The sequence below is a fragment of the Callithrix jacchus genome, chromosome 6 (assembly GCF_049354715.1).
Source record: "Callithrix jacchus isolate 240 chromosome 6, calJac240_pri, whole genome shotgun sequence".
NCBI classification, from domain to species: Eukaryota; Metazoa; Chordata; class Mammalia; order Primates; family Cebidae; genus Callithrix; species Callithrix jacchus.
Genome location: NC_133507.1, coordinates 32,467,264 through 32,484,239, shown reverse-complemented (window position 1 = coordinate 32,484,239; position 16,976 = coordinate 32,467,264).

Below are 16,976 nucleotides of genomic sequence, written 5' to 3'. Positions count from 1 at the left end.
CCTGGAATATTCTTGGTTGTTTTGTTTAAAATTGCCTTGGTTGAAATTGCCTAGAAAAGCCTTGCCTGAAATTGTCTTGATTGGAATTACCTGAAGTTGCCTTTGCTGGAGTTGCCTGGAATTGCCCAGCCTGTAGTTTTTCTACCTAAAATTTCCTGGAAGTTTTTCGACTCCAATTTTCTTTCCTGGAATTGCGCTTAGTTTCATTGTCTGTAATTGCCTTTCCTGAAATTGCCTAATAATTTTTTTTTGGAATTTCATTTTTTGTAATTGCCTAAAATTGGTTTGCCTAACATTGTGTTTTCTGGATTTTTCTTTCCTGGAATTGCCTACTGTTGAGTTTCCAGAAATTTTATTATTTGGACATGCGTGGAATGATTTAGTCAACAATTGCGTTAGCTGGAATTGCCCGTAACTTCCTTGCCTGGAATTGTCTTGCCTCGAACTGGCTGGTATTGCCTTGGCTGGAGTTGCTTGGAAATGCCTTCCCTAAAATTTCTTGCCTGGAATTGTCTGGAATTTCCTTATATCGTATCTCTTTGCCTGGAATTGCCTGAAATTGCCATGCCTGAAATATCCTTTAATTGCCTTGGCTGGAATTCCTTGCAATTGCCATGTCTGGAATTGATTTTCCTTGGATTGCCTAAAATACCCGTTCCTGGAATTGCATTGCCTGTAATTGCCTGAAATTGCCTTGCCTGGAATTGCCTTCCTTATAATTGCCTAGCTGAAATTGCGTTTCCTGGAATTGCCTGGAATTGCCATACCTGGAAGTGCCTTGCTTTGAAATGCCTGGAAGTGTCTTGTTTAAATCTGCTTTTCCTGGAATTCCCTGGATTTGCTTTGCCAGGTATTGCCTTACATGAAATTGTCTCTCCTGGAGTTGACTGGCATTGCCTTACCTAAAATGATTTTGACTTGAATCGCATGGAATTTCCTTGCCTAAAATTACCTTGCCCCGGGTTGCCTGAAATTTTCTTACCTGAAATTGTTTGGCCTGGTATTGCCCTGAATTGCCTTGCCTGGATTTGCCTTTTATATAATTCCCTTGCTGCAATGGCCTTTCCTGGAATTGCTCTACCTGAAAGTGCCTTGTCTATAAATTGCTGGAATTGCCTTTCCTAAAACTGCCTTGCCTGAAGTTGCCTGGATTTGTTTTACCAGGAATTGTCTTGCCTGGAATGGTTTGAAATCACCTTGCCTTAATTTTCTGGAGTTGCCTTGCCTGGAATTGCCTGAAATTGCCTTGCCTGGAACAGCCTTAACTATTTTTGACTTTTCTGAAATTGTTTGACTTAGAAGTGTGTGACCTGGAATTCCCTTGCCTAAACTTGCCTTCCTGAAATTCCATTTCCTGGAATTGCCTGGACTAGAATTACTCATCTTGGATTTGCCTGGTATGTCCTTTCCTGGAATTGCCTTGCCAAGGTTGCCTTTCTTGAAATTGCCTGGAATTGCCTAGCTCAAACTTGTTTGGTCAAGAATGGCCTTGCCTGCAGTTGCCTTTTCAAAAATTTTATTTCTGAAATTGCATTTTATAGAATTGCCTTCCCTGAAATTGACTCGTCTGAAATTGCTTGTTTGGCTACTTTTCTTTTAAAATGCGTTGCCTGGATTTGAATTGCTGGAAACCACCTGGAATTGTCTTGCATGTAATTGCCTTGCCAGGAGTTGCACAGAGATACCTGGAATTACCTTGCCTATAATAGCCTTGCCTGGAAATTTGTTCACGAAATTGCATTTCCTGGAATAAAGTAAAGACGCCTGTTTTGGAATTTCATTGCCTAGAACTGGTTTTAATTTCATTGCTTTATATGGCCTTTTTGGAATTGCCTAAAGATGCATTGCCTGGAATTGCCTTGCCTGGAATTGCCTGAAATTGTCTTGCCTAAAATTGCCTTGCCTTGTATTTCCTAAAGGTTCCTTGTTTAAAATTGCCTTGATTAAAATGGCCTTGAAACGCCTTGCCTGAAATTTCCTTGCTTGGAGTTGCCTGAAGTTGTATTGGCTCGAATTGCCTTGGCTGGAGTTGCCTGGAATAACCCTGCCTAAACTTTTCTTGCCATTTACTCACTGAAATTTTTTTGATTTTAGTTCTATTTCCAGGAATTCCCTGATGTTGCCTTATCTGGAATTGCCTTGCCTGATATTGCCTGGAATTTCCTTGACTGCAATGGCGTTTCCTGGGATTGCCTGTAATTGCCTAGTTTGGAATTGCCTGAAATTTTTTTACCAGGGATTGCATTGCCTGTAATTGTGTGGAGTTGCTTTGCCTTGAATTGCATTGCCTGGAGTATCCTGGAATTGCCTTGCCTGGAATTGTTTTGCCTGGATATGCCTTGCCTGGAATTGCCTTGCCTGGAAATGCCTAAAGTTGCATTGCCTGGATGTGCCTGCCTGACCTTCCATGAAATAGCCTCTTCTGGAATTGCCTTGTCTGAAATTGCCTTGAATTGCCTTGCCTGGGATCGCCCTGCCTGGAATTCTTTTGGTTCCTTGTTGAAAATTGCCTTGATTGAAATTGCGTGGAAAAGCCTTGCCTGAAATCGTCTTGATTGGAATTGCCTGAAGTTGCCTTGGCTCGAGGTGCCTGGAATTGCCCTGTCTAAAGTTTCCATACGTAGAATTTTCTGGAAGTTTTTCGACTCGAATTTCCTAGCCTCGAATTGCTTGTAGTTGCATTGTATGTAATTGCCTTTCCTAAAATTGCCTAGTAATTTTTTTTTGAATTTCTTTTCCTGTAATTGCCTGGAATTGTTTTGCCTCACATTGTGGTTCCTGGATTTGCCTTTTTTGCAATTGCCTGCTGTTGACTTTCCAGTAATTTTTTTATTTGGACATGCGTGGAATGACCTAGCAAGGAAGTGTGATCTCTGGAATAGCGCATAACTTTCTTGCCTGAAATTGTCTTGCCTCGAACTGGTTGGAATTGCCTTGGCTGGAGTTCTTGGAAATGCCTTGCCTAAATTTTCTTGCCTGGAATTGTCTGAAATTTTCTTATATCGAACCACTTTGCCTAAAATTTCCTGAAATTGCCTTGCCTGGGATATCCTGGAATTGCCTTGGCTGGAATTGCCTGCAATTGCCATGTCTGAAATTGCTTTGCATTGGATTGCCTAAAATACCTGTTTCTGGAATTGCATTCCATGTAATTGCCTAAAATTCCCTTTCCTGGAATTGCCTCCTTTATAATTTCCTTGCTGAAATTGCCTTCCTGGAGTTGCCAGGAATTGCCACATCTTGAAGTGCCTTTCTTAGAAATGCCTGGAAATGCCTTGTCTACATCTTCTTTTCCTGGAATTTTTAAGATTTGCCTTGCAAGGAATTACCTTGCATAAAATTGCCTGTCCTAAACTTGACTGGATTTGTCTTACCTAAAATTATTTTGACTTGAATTAAATGGAATTGCCTTGACTAAAATTACCTTGCCTCGAGTTGCCTGGATTTTTCTTACCTGAAATTGTTTTGCCAGGTATTGCCCAAAATTGCGTTGCCTGGAATTGCTTTTTATGCAATTGCCTTGCAGGAATGTCCTTTTTTGGAATTGCCTGGAATTGCTCTACCTAAATTGCCTTGCCTAGAAATTTCTGGAATTGCCTGTCCTGAAACTGCCTTGCCTGATGTTGCATATATTTATTTTGCCAGGAATTGTCTTGCCTGGAATTGTTTGAAATTGCCTTGCCTGGAATTACCTTGCCTATAATTTTCTGGAGTTGCCTTGCCTGGAATTGCCTAAAATTCCCTTGCCTGGAATCGCCTTGCCTTGTACTTCCAAAAGTTTCCTTGTTATAATTGCCTTGATTAAAATGGCATTGAAAAGCCTTGCCTGAAATTTTCTCGCTTGGAATTGCCTGAAGTTGTATTTGCTCGAATTGCCTTGGCTGGAACTGCCTGGAATTGCCCTGCCTAAACATTTCTTGCCTGTTATTTCCTGAAATGTTCTTGATTCTAGTTCCATTTCCAGGAATTTCCTGGAGTTGCCTTATCTGGAATTGTTTTGCCTGATATAGCCTGGAATTTCCTTTACTGCAAGGGCCTTTCCTGGAATTGCCTGAAATTGCCTTAAATTTGCTTACCTGGGATTGCATTGCCTGTAATTGTGTGGGGTTGCTTTGCCTTGAATTGCCTTGCCTGGAATATCCTGGAATTGCCTAGGTTGCAATTGTCTGCAATTGCCATGCCTGGAATTGTTTTCCCTTGGATTGCCTAAAATATTCGTTCCTGGAATTGAATTGCATGTAATTGCCTGAAATTGGCTTGCCTGGGATTACCTTATTTATAATTGCCTTGCTGATATTTCCTTTTCTGGAATTGCCTGGAATTGCCATACCTGGAAGTGCCTTGTGTAGAAATGCCTTCTCTAAATCTGCTTTTCCTGGAAATCCCTGGATTTGCCTTGCCAGGAATTGCCTTGCATAAAATTGCCTGTCCTGGACGTTACTGGAATTGCCTTACGTAAAATTATTTTGACTTGAATTGCATGGAATTGCCTTGCCTAAAATAACCTTGCCTCTACTTGCCTGGAATTTTCTTACCTAAAATTGTTTTGCCTGGTATTGCCCGGAATTGCCTTGCCTGGAATTGCCTTCTCTACAATTGCCTTGCTGGAATGGCCTTTCCTGGAATAGCCTGGAATTGCTCTACCTGAAAGTGCCTTGCTTAAAAATTGATAGAATTGCATTGCCTGAAACAGCCTTGTCTGAAGTCGCCTGGATTTGCCTTGCCAGGAATTGTCTTGCCTGGAAGTGTTTCAAATTGCCTTGCGTGGAATTGCCTTGCCTAAAATTTTGTGGAGTTGCCTTGCATGGAATTGCCTTGCCTGGACGTGCCTGAAATTGCAATGACTGGAATCGCCTTACCTTGTATTACCTAGAGATTCCTTGTTTAAATTTGCCTTGAGCAAAATGGTCTTGAAGAGCCTTGCCTGAAATTTCCTCGCTTGGAGTTTCCTAAAGTTGTATTGGCTCAAATTGCCTTGGCTGGATTTGCCTGGAATTGCCCTGACTAAATGTTTCTTGCCTGTGATTCCCAGAAATGTTCTTGATTCTAGTTCCATTTCCAAGTATTTTCTGGGGTTGCCTTATCCGGAATTGCCTTGCCTGATATTGCATGAAATTTCCTTTAAAGGAAGGCAATGGCCTTTCCTGGAATTGCCATGTTTGGAATTCCTTGAAATTTTCTTACCTGGGATTGCATTGCCTGTAATTGTGTGGAGTTGCTTTGCCTTGAATTGCCTTGCCTGGAGTATTCTGGAAATGTCTTTCCTGGAATTGTTTTGCCTGGATATATTTTGCCTGGAATTGCCTTTCCTGGAAATGTCTAAAGTTGCATTGCCTTAATTTGCCTGCCTGACATTCCATGAAATAGCCTCTTTTGAAATTGCCTTGTCTGAAACGGCCTTGAATTGCTTGCCTGGAATCGCCATGCCTGGAATTTTCTTGTAACCTTGTTTAAAATTGCCTTGATTTAAATTCCCTGGAAGAGCCTTGCCTGAAATTGCCTTGGCTGAAGTTGCCTGGAATATCCCTGCCTGGAGTTTCCTTACCTGGAATTTCCTCGAAGTTATTCGACTCGATTTTTTTTGCCTGGAATTGCCTGTATTTGCGTTGTCTGTAATTGCCTTTCCTGAAATTGCCTAATAATTTTATTATGAAATTTCAATTTCTGTCATTGCCTGGAATTGTTTTGCCTAACATTATGTTTCCTGTATTTGTCTTGCCTGGAATTGCCTGCTGTTGACTTTCCAGAAATTTTTATATTTGCACATGCATGGAATGACCTAGCCAGGAATTGTGTTCTCTGGAATTGCCCGTGACTTCCTTGCCTGGAATTGTCTTGCCTAGAACTGGCTGGAATTCCCTTGGCTGGAGTTGCTTGCTAATGCCTTGCCTAAAATTTTTTGCCTGGAATTTTTGGAAATTACCGTTTATCAAATCTCTTTGCCTGGAATTGCCTGAAATTGCCTTGCCTGGAATATCCTGGAATTGCCTTGGCTGGAATTGCCTGCAATTGCCATGTCTGGAATTGCTTTGCCTTGGATTGCCTAAAGTATCCATTCCTGGAATTGCATTGCATGTAATTGCCTGAAATTGTCTTGCCTGGAATTTCCTTCTTTATAGTTGCCTTGCTGACATTGCCTTTCCTGGAATTGCCTCGAATTGCCATAGCTGGAAGTGCCTTGATTAAAAATCCCTGGAAATGCCTTGTCTAAATCTTCTTTTCCTGGAAATCCCTGGATGTGCATTGCCAGTAATTGCCTTTCATAAAATTTTCTGTCTTAGAGTTGACTGGAATTTCTTTACTTAAAATTATTTTGACTTGAATTGCATGGAATTGCCTTGCCTAAAATTACCTTGCCTCGAGTTGCCTGGAATTTTTTTACCTGAAATTATTTTGCCTGGTATTGCCCGAAATTGCCTTTCCTGCAATTGCCTTCTATATAATTGCATTGCTGGAATGACCTTTCCTGGAATTGCCTGGAGTTGCTCTACTTGAAAGTGCCTTGCCTACAAATTGCTGGAATTTCCTTGCCTTAAACTGCCTTGACTGAAGTTGCCTGGATTTGCCTTGCAAAAAATTGTCTTGCCTGAAATTCCCTTGCCTATGATTTTCTGGAGTTGCGTTGCCTGGAATTGCCTGAAATTGCAATGCCTGGAATCGCCTTGCCTTGTATTTCCTAAAGATTCCTGGTTCAAAATTGCCTTAATTAAATTGGCCTTGAGAAGCCTTGCCTGAAATTGCCTCGGTTGGATTTTCCTGAAGTGGTATGGGCTCGAATTGCCTTGGCTAAAGTTGCCTGGTATTGCCCTGCCTAAACCTTTCTTGCCTGTTATTCCCTGAAATGTTCTTGATTCTAGTTTCATTTCCAGGAATTTCCTCGAGTTGCCTTGCCTGATATTGCCTGGAATTTCCTTGACTGCAATGGCCTTTCCTGGAATTGCCTGGAATTGCCTTGTTTGGAATTGCCTGAAATTTCCTTATTTGGGATTGCATTGCCTGTAATTGTGTGGAGTTGCTTTGCCTTGAATTGCCTTGCCTGGGGTATCCTGGAATTGCCTTGCCTGGAATTGTTTCGCCTGGATATGCCTTGCCTGGAATTGCCTTGCCTGGAAATGTTTAAAGTGTATTGCCTGGATTTGCCTGCCTGACATTCTATGAAGTAGCCTCTTCTGGAATTGCCTTGTCTGAAATTGCCTTGAACTGCCTTGCCTGGGATCATCCTGCCTGGATTATTCTTGTTTCCTAGTTTAAAATTGCCTTGATCGAAATTTCTGGGAAAGCCTTGCCTGAAGTTGCCTTGGCTGGAGTTGCCTGGAATTGCCCTGCCTGCAGTTTCCTTACCTGAAATTTCCTGAAAATTTTTCGACTCGAAATTCCTTGCGTGGAATTGCCTGTCATTGCATTGTCTGTAATTGTCTTTCCTGAAATTGCCTAAAAATTTTCATTTGAAATTTCATTTTCTGTATTTGCCTAAAATTGTTTTGCCTAACATTGTTTTTCCTAGATTTGCTTTGCCTGGAATTATGTGCTGTTGACTTTCCAGAAATTTTTATATTTGGACATGCGTGGAATGACCTAGCCAACAATTGTGTTCTCTGGAATTGCCCGTAACTCCCTTGCCTGGAATTGTCTTGCCTCGAACTGGCTGGAATTGCCTTGATGGGAGTTCCTTGCAAATGCCTTGCCTTAAATTTCTTGCATGGAATTGCCTGGAATTTTCTTATATCGAATCTCTGCGCCTGGAATTGCCTGAAATTGTATTTCCTTCAATATCCTGGAATTGCCTCAGCTGGAATGGCCTGCAATTGCCATGTCTGGAATTGCTTTGCCTTGGATTGCCTAAAATACCCGTTCCTAAATTGTAATGCATGTAATTACCTGAAATTTCCTTTCCTGGAATTACCTCCTTTATAATTGCCTTGCTGAAATTGTCTTTTTTGGAATTGCCATAACTGAAAGTGCCTTGATTAGAAATGCCTAGAAATGCCTTGTCTAAATCTGCTTTTCCTGGAATTTTCTGGATTTGCCTTACCAGGAATTGCCTTGCATGAAATTGCCTGTGCTGGGTTGACTGGAATTGCCTTAACTAAAATTAATTTGACTTGAATTGCATGTAATTGCCTTGCCTAAAATTACCTTGCCTCGAGTTGCCTGGAATTTTCTTACTTGAAATTGTTTTGCCTGGTATTTCTCGGAATAGCCTCGACTGTATTGCCTTGCGTATAATTTTCTGGAGTTGCCTTGCCTTGACTTGCCTTGCCTGAAATTGCCTGAAATTGCCTTGCCTGGAATCGCCTTGCCTTGTCTTTCCTAATGTTTTTTTGTTTAAAATTGCCTTGATGAAAATGGCCTTGAAAAGTTTTGATGAAATTTTCTCGCTTGGAATTACCTGAATTTGTATTGGCTTGAATTGCCTTGGCTGAAGTTGCCTGGAATTCCTCTGCATGAAGTTCTCTTGCCTGTTATTCCCTGAAATGTTCTTGATTCTAGTTTCATATCCATGAATTTTTTGAAGTTGCCTTATCTGGAATTGCCTTGCATGATATTGCCTGGAATTTTCTTGACTGCAATGGCCTTTCCTGGAATTGCCTTGTTTGGAATTGCCTGAAATTTTTTTACCTGGGATTGCATTGCCTGTAATTGTGTGGAGTTGCTTCGCCTTGAATTGTTTTGCCTGGAGTATCCTAAAATTGCCTTGCCTGAAATTGGTTTGCGTGGTTATGCCTTGCTTGGAATTGTCTTCCCTGGAAATGCCTAAAGTTGCATTGCCTGGATTTGCCTGCCTGACATTCCATGAAATAGCCACTTCTGGAATTACCTTGTCTGAAATTGACCTAAATTGCCTTGCCTAAGATCGCCCTGCCTGGAATTTTCTTGTTTTTATTGTTTCAAATTGCCTTGATTGAAATTGCCTGGAAAAGCCTTGCCTTAAATTGCCTTGATTGGAATTGCCTGAAATTGCCTTGGCTGGAGTTGCCTGGAATTGCCCTGCCTGGAGTTTCCTTACCTGGAATTTCCTTGAAGTTTTTCGATTTGAATTTCCTTGCCTTGAATTGCCTGTAGTTGCATTGTCTGTAATTGCCTTTCCTGAAATTGAATAAAAATTTTAAGTTTGAAATTTCATCTCCTTTAATTGCCTGGAATTCTTTTGCCTAACATTGTGTTTCCTGGATTTGCCTTGCCTGGAATTGTCTGCTGTTGACTTTCCAGAAATTTTTATATTTGCACATGTGTGGAATGATCTAGCCAACAATTTTGTTGTCTGGAATTCCACCTGACTTCCTTGCCTGGAATTGTCTTGCCTCGAAGTGGCTGGAATTGCCTTGCTAGAGTTGTTTGGAGATGCCTTGCCTAAAATTTCTTGACTGGAATTTTCTGGAATTTCCTTATATCGAATCTCTTTGCTTGGAATTGCCTGATATTGCTATGCCTGAAATATCCTGAAAATGCCTTGGCTGGAATGGCCTGTAATTGCCATGTCATGAATTGCTTGTCCTTGGATTGCCTTAAATACCCGTTTTTGGAATTGCATTGCACGTAATGGCCTGAAATTGCCTTTCCTGGAATTTCCTTCTTTATAATGGCCTAGCTGAAATTGCCTCTCCTGGAATTGCCTGGAATTGCCATAGCTGGAAGTGCCATGTTTAAATGCCTGGAAATGCTTTGTCTAGGTCTGCTTTTCTTGGAATTCCCTGGATTTGCCTTGCCAGAAATTGCCTTGCATAAAATTACCTGTCCTGGAGTTGACTGGCATTGCCGTAACTAAAATTAATTTGACTTTAATTGCATGGAATTGCCTTGCCTAAAATTACCTTGACTTTAGTTGCCTAAAATTTTCTTACCTGAAATTGCTTTGCCTGGTTTTGCCCGGAATTGCCTTGCCTGGAATTGCCTTCTATATAATTGTATTGCTGGAATGGCCTTTCCTGGAATTGCTTGAAATTGCTGTACCTGAAAGTGCCTTGCCTACAAATCGCTGGAATTACCTTGCCTGAAACTGACTTGCCTGAATTTGCCTGGATTTGCCTTACCAGGAATTGTCTTGCCTGTAATTGTTTGAAATTGCCTTGCCTGGAATTGCCTTGCATATAATTTTCTAGAGTTGCCTTGCCTGCCTTTTTTTCTTTTAAAATGCATTGCCTGGATTTGAACTGCTAGAAATCGGCTGAAATTGTCTTGCATGTAATTGCCATTCCAGGAGTTGCACAAAAATACCTGGAATTACCTTGTTTATAATAGCCTTGCCAGAAAATTTGTTCCTGAAATTGCATTTTCTGGAATAATGTAGAGATGCCTTTTATGGAATTTCATTGCCTGGAATTGTTTTTAATTTCATTTCTTGAAGTGGCCTTTTCTGGAATTGCCTAAGATGCATTGGTTGGAATTTCCTTTTCTGGAATTGCCTGGAATTACCTTTTCAGAATAGTCTGAAATTTTCTTTCCTGAAATTGCATTGCCTGTAATTGTGTGGAGTTGTTTTGCCTTTAATTGCCTTCCCTGGAGTATCCTAGAATTGCCTTGCATGGAATTGTTTTGCCTGGATATGCCTTGCCTGGAATTTTCTTGACTGGAAATGCCTAAAGTTGCATTGCCTGGATTTGCCTACCTGACATTCCATGAAATAGCCTCTTCTGGAATTGCCTTGTCTGAAATTGCCTTGAATTGCCTTGCCTGGGATCGCCATGCATGGAATTGTCTTGCTTTCTCTTTAAAATTACCTTGATTGAAATTGCCTGGAAAAGCCTTGCCTGAAATTGCCTTAATTGGAATTGCCTGAAGTTGCCTTTGCTGGAGTGGCCTGGAATTGCTCTGCCTTGAGTTTCCTTACCTGGAATTTCCTGGATGTTTTTCGACCCGAATTTCTTTGCCTGAAATTGCCTGTAGTTGCGTTGTCTCTAATTGCCTTTCCTGAAATTGCCTAATAATTTTTTTTTGAATTTCATTTCCTGTAATTGCCCGGAATTGTTTTGCCTAACATTGCGTTTCCTGGATTTGCCTTGACTGCAATTGCCTGCTGTTGACTTTCCAGAAATTTTATATTTGGACATGCATTACGTGACCTAGCCAGGAATTGTGTTCTCTGAAATTGCCCGTAACTTCCTTGCCTGGAATTGTTTTGCCTCGAACTGGCTGGAATTGCCTTGGGTGGAGTTGCTTGGAAATGCCTTGCCTAAAATTTCTTGCCTGGAATTGTCTGGAATTTCCTTATATTGAATCTCTTAGCCTGGAATTGCCTGAAATTGCCTTGCCTGGAATATCCTGGAATTGCCTTGGCTGAAATTGCCTGAAATGGCAATGTCTGGAATTGCTTTACCTTGGATTGCCTAAAATACCTGTTCCTGGAATTTAATTAGATGTTATTGCCTGCAATTACCTTGCCTGGAATTGCCTTATTTATAATGGCCTTGCTGAAATTGCCATTGCTGGAATTGCCTGAAATTGCCATAGCTGGAAGTGCCTGCTTAGAAATGCCTGGAAAAGCCTTGTCTAAATCTGCTATTTTTGGAATTCCCTGGATTTGCCTTGCCAGGAATTTCCTTGCATAAAATTGCTTGTCGTGGAGTTGACTGGAATAGCTTTACCTAAAATTATTCTGATTTGAAGTGCACGGAATTGCCTTAACTAAAGTTACCTGGCCTCGAGTTGCCTGGAATATTCTTACTTGAAATTGTTTTCCCTGGTATTGCCAGGATTTGCGTTGTTTGAAATTGCCTTCTATATAATTGCCTTGCTGGAATAGCCTTTCCGGGAATTGCCTGGAATTGCTCTACCTGAAAGTGACTTGCCTACAAATTGCTGGAATTACCTTGCCTGAAACAGTTTTGCCTTACGTTTCCTGGATTTGCCTTGCCAGGAATTTTCTTGCCTGAAATTGTTTGAAATTGCCTTGCCTGGAATAGCCTTGCCTATAATTTTCTGGATTTGCCTTGCCTACAATTTTCTTGCCTGGAATTGCCTGAAATTGCCTTGCCTGGAATCGCCTTGCCTTGTATTTTCTAGAGTTTCCTTCTTTAAGATTTCCTTGATTAAAATGGCCTCGAATTGCCTTTCCTGAAATTTCCTTGCTCGGATTTGCCTGAAGTTGTATTGGCTAAAATTGCTTTGTCTGGAGTTGCCTGGAATTGCCCCGCCTAGACTTTCCTTGCCTGTAATTCCCTGAAATGTTCTTCATTATTATTCCATTTTCAGGAATGTCCTGGAGTTGCCTTATCGGGAATTGCCTGCCTGACATTGCCTGAAATTTCCTTGACTGCAATGGCCTTTCCTGGAATTGCCTGAAATTGCCTTGTTTGGAATTGCCTGAAACTATTTTACCTGGAATTGCATTGCCTGTAATTGTGTGGAGTTGCTTTGCCTTGAATTGCCTCGCCTGGAATTGCCTTGCCTGGAACTGCCTGATATTGCCTTGCCTGGAATGGCCTTATCTATCCTTGCATTTTCTGAAATTGCGTTGCTTGGAAGTGTGTGGCCTGGAATTGCCTTGCCTAGACTTGCTTTGCTGAAATTCCATTGCCTGGAATTGCCTGGACTAAAATTATTCGTCTTGGATTTGCCTGGTATGCGCTTTCCTGGAATTGCCTTACCAACTATTGCCTTTCCTGAAATTGCCTGGAATTGCCTAGCTAAAACTTGTTTTGTCAAGAATTGCCTTGCCTGCAGTTGCCTTACCAAAAATATTTTTTTCTGCAATTGACTGAAACTGCCTTTCATTGAATTGCCTTCCCTGGAATTGACTCACCTGACATTGCCTTGCCTTTTTTCCTTTCATATATAATGCGTTGCCTGGATTTGAATTTCTGCAAATCGCCTGGAATTGTCTTTCTTGTAATTGCCTTGCCAGGAGTTGCACAGAGATACCTGGAATTACCTTGCCTATAAGAGCCTTGCCTTGACATTTGTTCAGGAAATTGCATTTCCTGGAATAATGTGGAGATGCCTTTTTAGGAATTTCATTGCCTGGAATTGTTTTTAGTTTCATTGCTTGAATTGACCTTCCCTGGAATTGCCTAAAGATGCATTGCCTGGAATTGCCTTGCCTGTAATTGCCTGAAATTGCCTTGGCTAGAATAGCATTGCCTTATATTTCCTAGAGTTTCCTTGTTTAAAATTGCCTTGATTAAAACGGCCTTGAAAAGCCTTGCCTGAAATTTCCTTGCTTGGAATTGCCTGAAGTTGTATTGGCTCGAATTGCCTTGGCTGGAGTTGCCTGGAATTGTTCTGCCTAAACTTTTCTTGCCTGTTATTCCCTGAAATGTTCTTGATTCTAGTTCAAATTCCAGGAATTTCCTGGATTTGCCTTATGTGGAATTGCCTTGACTGATATTGCCTGGAATTTCTTGACTGCAATGGCCTTTCCTGGGATTGCCTGGAATTGCCTTGTTTGGAATTGCCTGAAATTTCCTTACCTGGGATTGCATTGCCTCTAATTGTGTGGAGTTGCTTTGCCTTGAATTGCCTTGCTGGAGTATTCTGGAATTGCCTTGACTGCATTTGTTTCTCTTGGATATGCCTTGCCTGGAATTGCCTTGCCTTGAAATGCCTAAAGTTGCATTGCCTGCGTTTGCCTGCCAGATATTCCATGAAATAGCCTCTTCTGGAATTGCCTTGTCTGAAATTGCCTTGAATTGCCTTGCCTGGGATCACCCTGCCTGGAATTTTTTTGTTTGCTTGTTTAAAATTGCCTTGATTGAAATTGCCTGGAAAAGCCTTGCCTAAAATTGCCTTGATTGGAGTTTCCTGAAGTTGCTTTGGTTGGAGTTGCCTGGAATTGCCCTGCCTGAAATTTCCTTTCCTGAAATTTTCTGTAAGTTTTTCGACTCGAATTTCCTTGCCTGGAATTGCCAGAAGTTGAGTTGTCTGTAATTGCCTCTTCTGAAATTGCCTTATAATTTATTTTTGAAATTTCATTTTCTGTAATTGCCTGGAATTATTTTGCCAAACATTGTGTTTCCTGGATTTGCCTTGCCTGGAATTGTCTGCTGTTGACTTTCAAGAAATTTTTTTATTTGGACATGCATGGAATGTCATATGCAGTAGTTGTGTTCTCTGGAATTGCCTGTAACTTCATCTCCTGGCATTGTCTTGCTTCAAACTGGCTGGAATTGACTTGGATGGAGTTGCTTGGAAATGCCTTGCCTAAAATGTCTTGCCTGGAGTTGTCTGGAATTTATATGTCGAATCTTTTTGCCTGGAATTGCATGAAATTGCCTTGCCTGGAATATCCTGGAATTGCCTTGATGGAATTGCCTGCAATTGTTATGTCTGGAATTGCTTTGCCATGGATTGCATAAAATACCCATTCCTGGAATTGCATTTCATGTAATTGCCTGAAATTGCCTTGCCTGGAATTGCCTTTTTTATAATTGCCTTGCTGAAATTGCCTTTCCTGGAATTGCCTGGAATTGCCATACCTGGAAGTTCCTTGCTTAAAAATGCCTGGAAATGCCTTGTCTAAATCTGCTTGTCCTGGAATTGCATGAATTTGTCTTGCCAGAAATTACCTTGCATAAAATTGCCTGTCCTGGAATTGACTGGCATTGCCTTACCTAAAATTATTTCGACTTGAATTGCATGGAGTTGCCTTACCTAAAATTACCTTGCCTCGAGTTGCCTGAAATTTCCTTACCTGAAATTGTTTTGCCTGGTATTGCCCGGAATTGCCTTGCATGAATTGTCTTCTATATAATTGCCTTGCTGGAATTGCCTTTCCTGGAATTGCCTGGAACTGCTCTACCTTAAAGTGCCTTGCCAAGGAATTGCTGGAATTGACTTGACTGAAACTGCCTTGCCTGAAGTTCCCTGGATTTGCGTTGCCAGAAATTGTCTTGCCTGGAATTGTTTGAAATTGCCTTGCCTATAATTTTCTGGAGTTGCCTTGCCTGGGATTGCCTTTCCTGGAATTGCCTAAAATTGCCTTGCCTGGAATGGCCTTATCTATCTTTGCATTTTCTGAAATTGCTTTGCTTGGAAGTGTGTGGCTGGAATTGCCTTGCCTAGACTTGCCTTGCTGAAATTGCATTGCCTGGAATGGCCTGGACTAAAATTACTCGTCTTGGATTTGCTTGGTATATTTTTTCCTGGAATTGCCTTACCAGTGATTGCCTTTTTTAACATTGCTTGGAATTGCCTAGCTTAAACTTGTTTAGTCAAGAATTGCCTTGCCTGCAGTTGCCTTGCCAGAAATATTTTTTTCTGCAATTGACTGAAATTGCCTTTCATTGAATTGCCTTTCCTTGACTTCACTCGCCTGAAATTGCCTTGCATGCCTTCCTTTCTTTTAGAATGCGTTGCCTGGATATGAATTTCTGGAAATCGCCTGGAATTGTCTTGCATGTAATTGCCTTGCCAGGAGTTGCACAGAGATACCTGGAATTACCTTGCCTATAATAGACTTGCCTGGAGATTTGTTCAGGAAATTGCATTTCCTGGAATAATGTGGAAATACCGTTTTTGAAATTTCATTGCCTGCTATTGTTTTAAATTTCACTGCTTGATATGGCCTTCCCTGGAATTGCCTAAAGATGCATTGCGTTGATTTGCCTTTCCTGGCATTGCCTGGAATGGCCTTGCCTGGAATCGCCGTGCCTTATATTTCCTAAATATTCCTTGTTTAACATTGCCTTGATTAAAATGGCCTTACAAAGGCTTGCCTGAAATTTCCTCACTTGCAATTGCCTGAAGTTGTATTGGCTCGAATTGGCTTGGCTGGAGTTGCCTGGAATTGCCCTGCCTGAAGTTTCCTTACCTGGAATTTCTTGGAAGTTATTGAACTCGAATTTCCTGAAATTGCCTGTAGTGGCGTTGTCTGTAATTGGCTTCCCTGAAATTGCATAATAATTTTTATTTTGGAATTTCTTTTCTTGTAATTGCCGGGAATTGCTTTGCCAAACCTTGTGTTTCCTGGACTTGCCTTTCCTGGAATTGCCTGCTTCTGAATTTGCTGACATTTTTTTATTTGGACATGAGTGGAATGACCTAGCCTGGAATTGTGTTCTCTGGAATTGCCCGTGACTTCCTTGCCTGGCAGTGTCTTGCATCAAACTGGCTGGAATAGCCTCGGCTGGAGATGCTTGAAAATGACCTGCCTAAAATTTCTTTTCTGAAATTGCCTGGAATTATTTTGTATCGAATATCTTTGCATGGAGTTGCCTGAAATTGCCTTGCCTGGAATATCCTGGAATTGCCTCGGCTGAAATTGCCTGCAATTGCCATGTCTGGAATCGCTTAGCCTTGGGTTGCCTAAAATACCCGTTCCTGTAATTGCATTGCATGTAATTGCCTGAAATTGTTTTGCCTGCAATTGCCTTCCTTATAATTGCCTTGCTGAAATTGCCTTTCCTGGAATTGCCTGGAATTGCCAAACCTGGAAGTGTCTTTCTTAGAAATGCCTGGAAATGCCTTGTCTAAATCTGCTTTTCCTGGAATTCCCTGGATTTGCCTTGCCAGGAATTGCCTTGCATGAAATTTCCTATCCTTGAGTTGACTGGCATTGCCTTACTTAAATTATTTTGACTTGAATTGCATGGAATTGCCTTGCCTAAAATTACCTTGCCTCGAGTTGCATGGAATTTTCTTACTTGAAATTGTTTTGCCTGGTATTGCCCGGAATTGCCTTGCCTGGAATTGCCTTCTATATAATTGCCTTGCTGGAATTTCCATTCCTGGAATTGCCTGGAATTGTTCTATTTGAATGTGCCTTGCCTAGAAATTGCTGAAATTGCCTTGACTGAAACTGCCTTGCCTGAAGTTGCCTAAATTTGCCTTGCCAGGAATTGTCTTGGCTGGAATTGTTTGAAATTGCCTTTCCTATAAATTTCTGGAGTTACCTTGCCTGGAATTGCCTTGCCTGGAATTGCCTGAAATTGGCTTGCCTGAAATGGCCTTATCTATTCTTGCGTTTTCTGAAATTGCTTTGCTTGGAAGTGTGTGGCCTGGAATTGCCTTGCCTAGACTTGCCTTGCTGAAATTCCATTGCC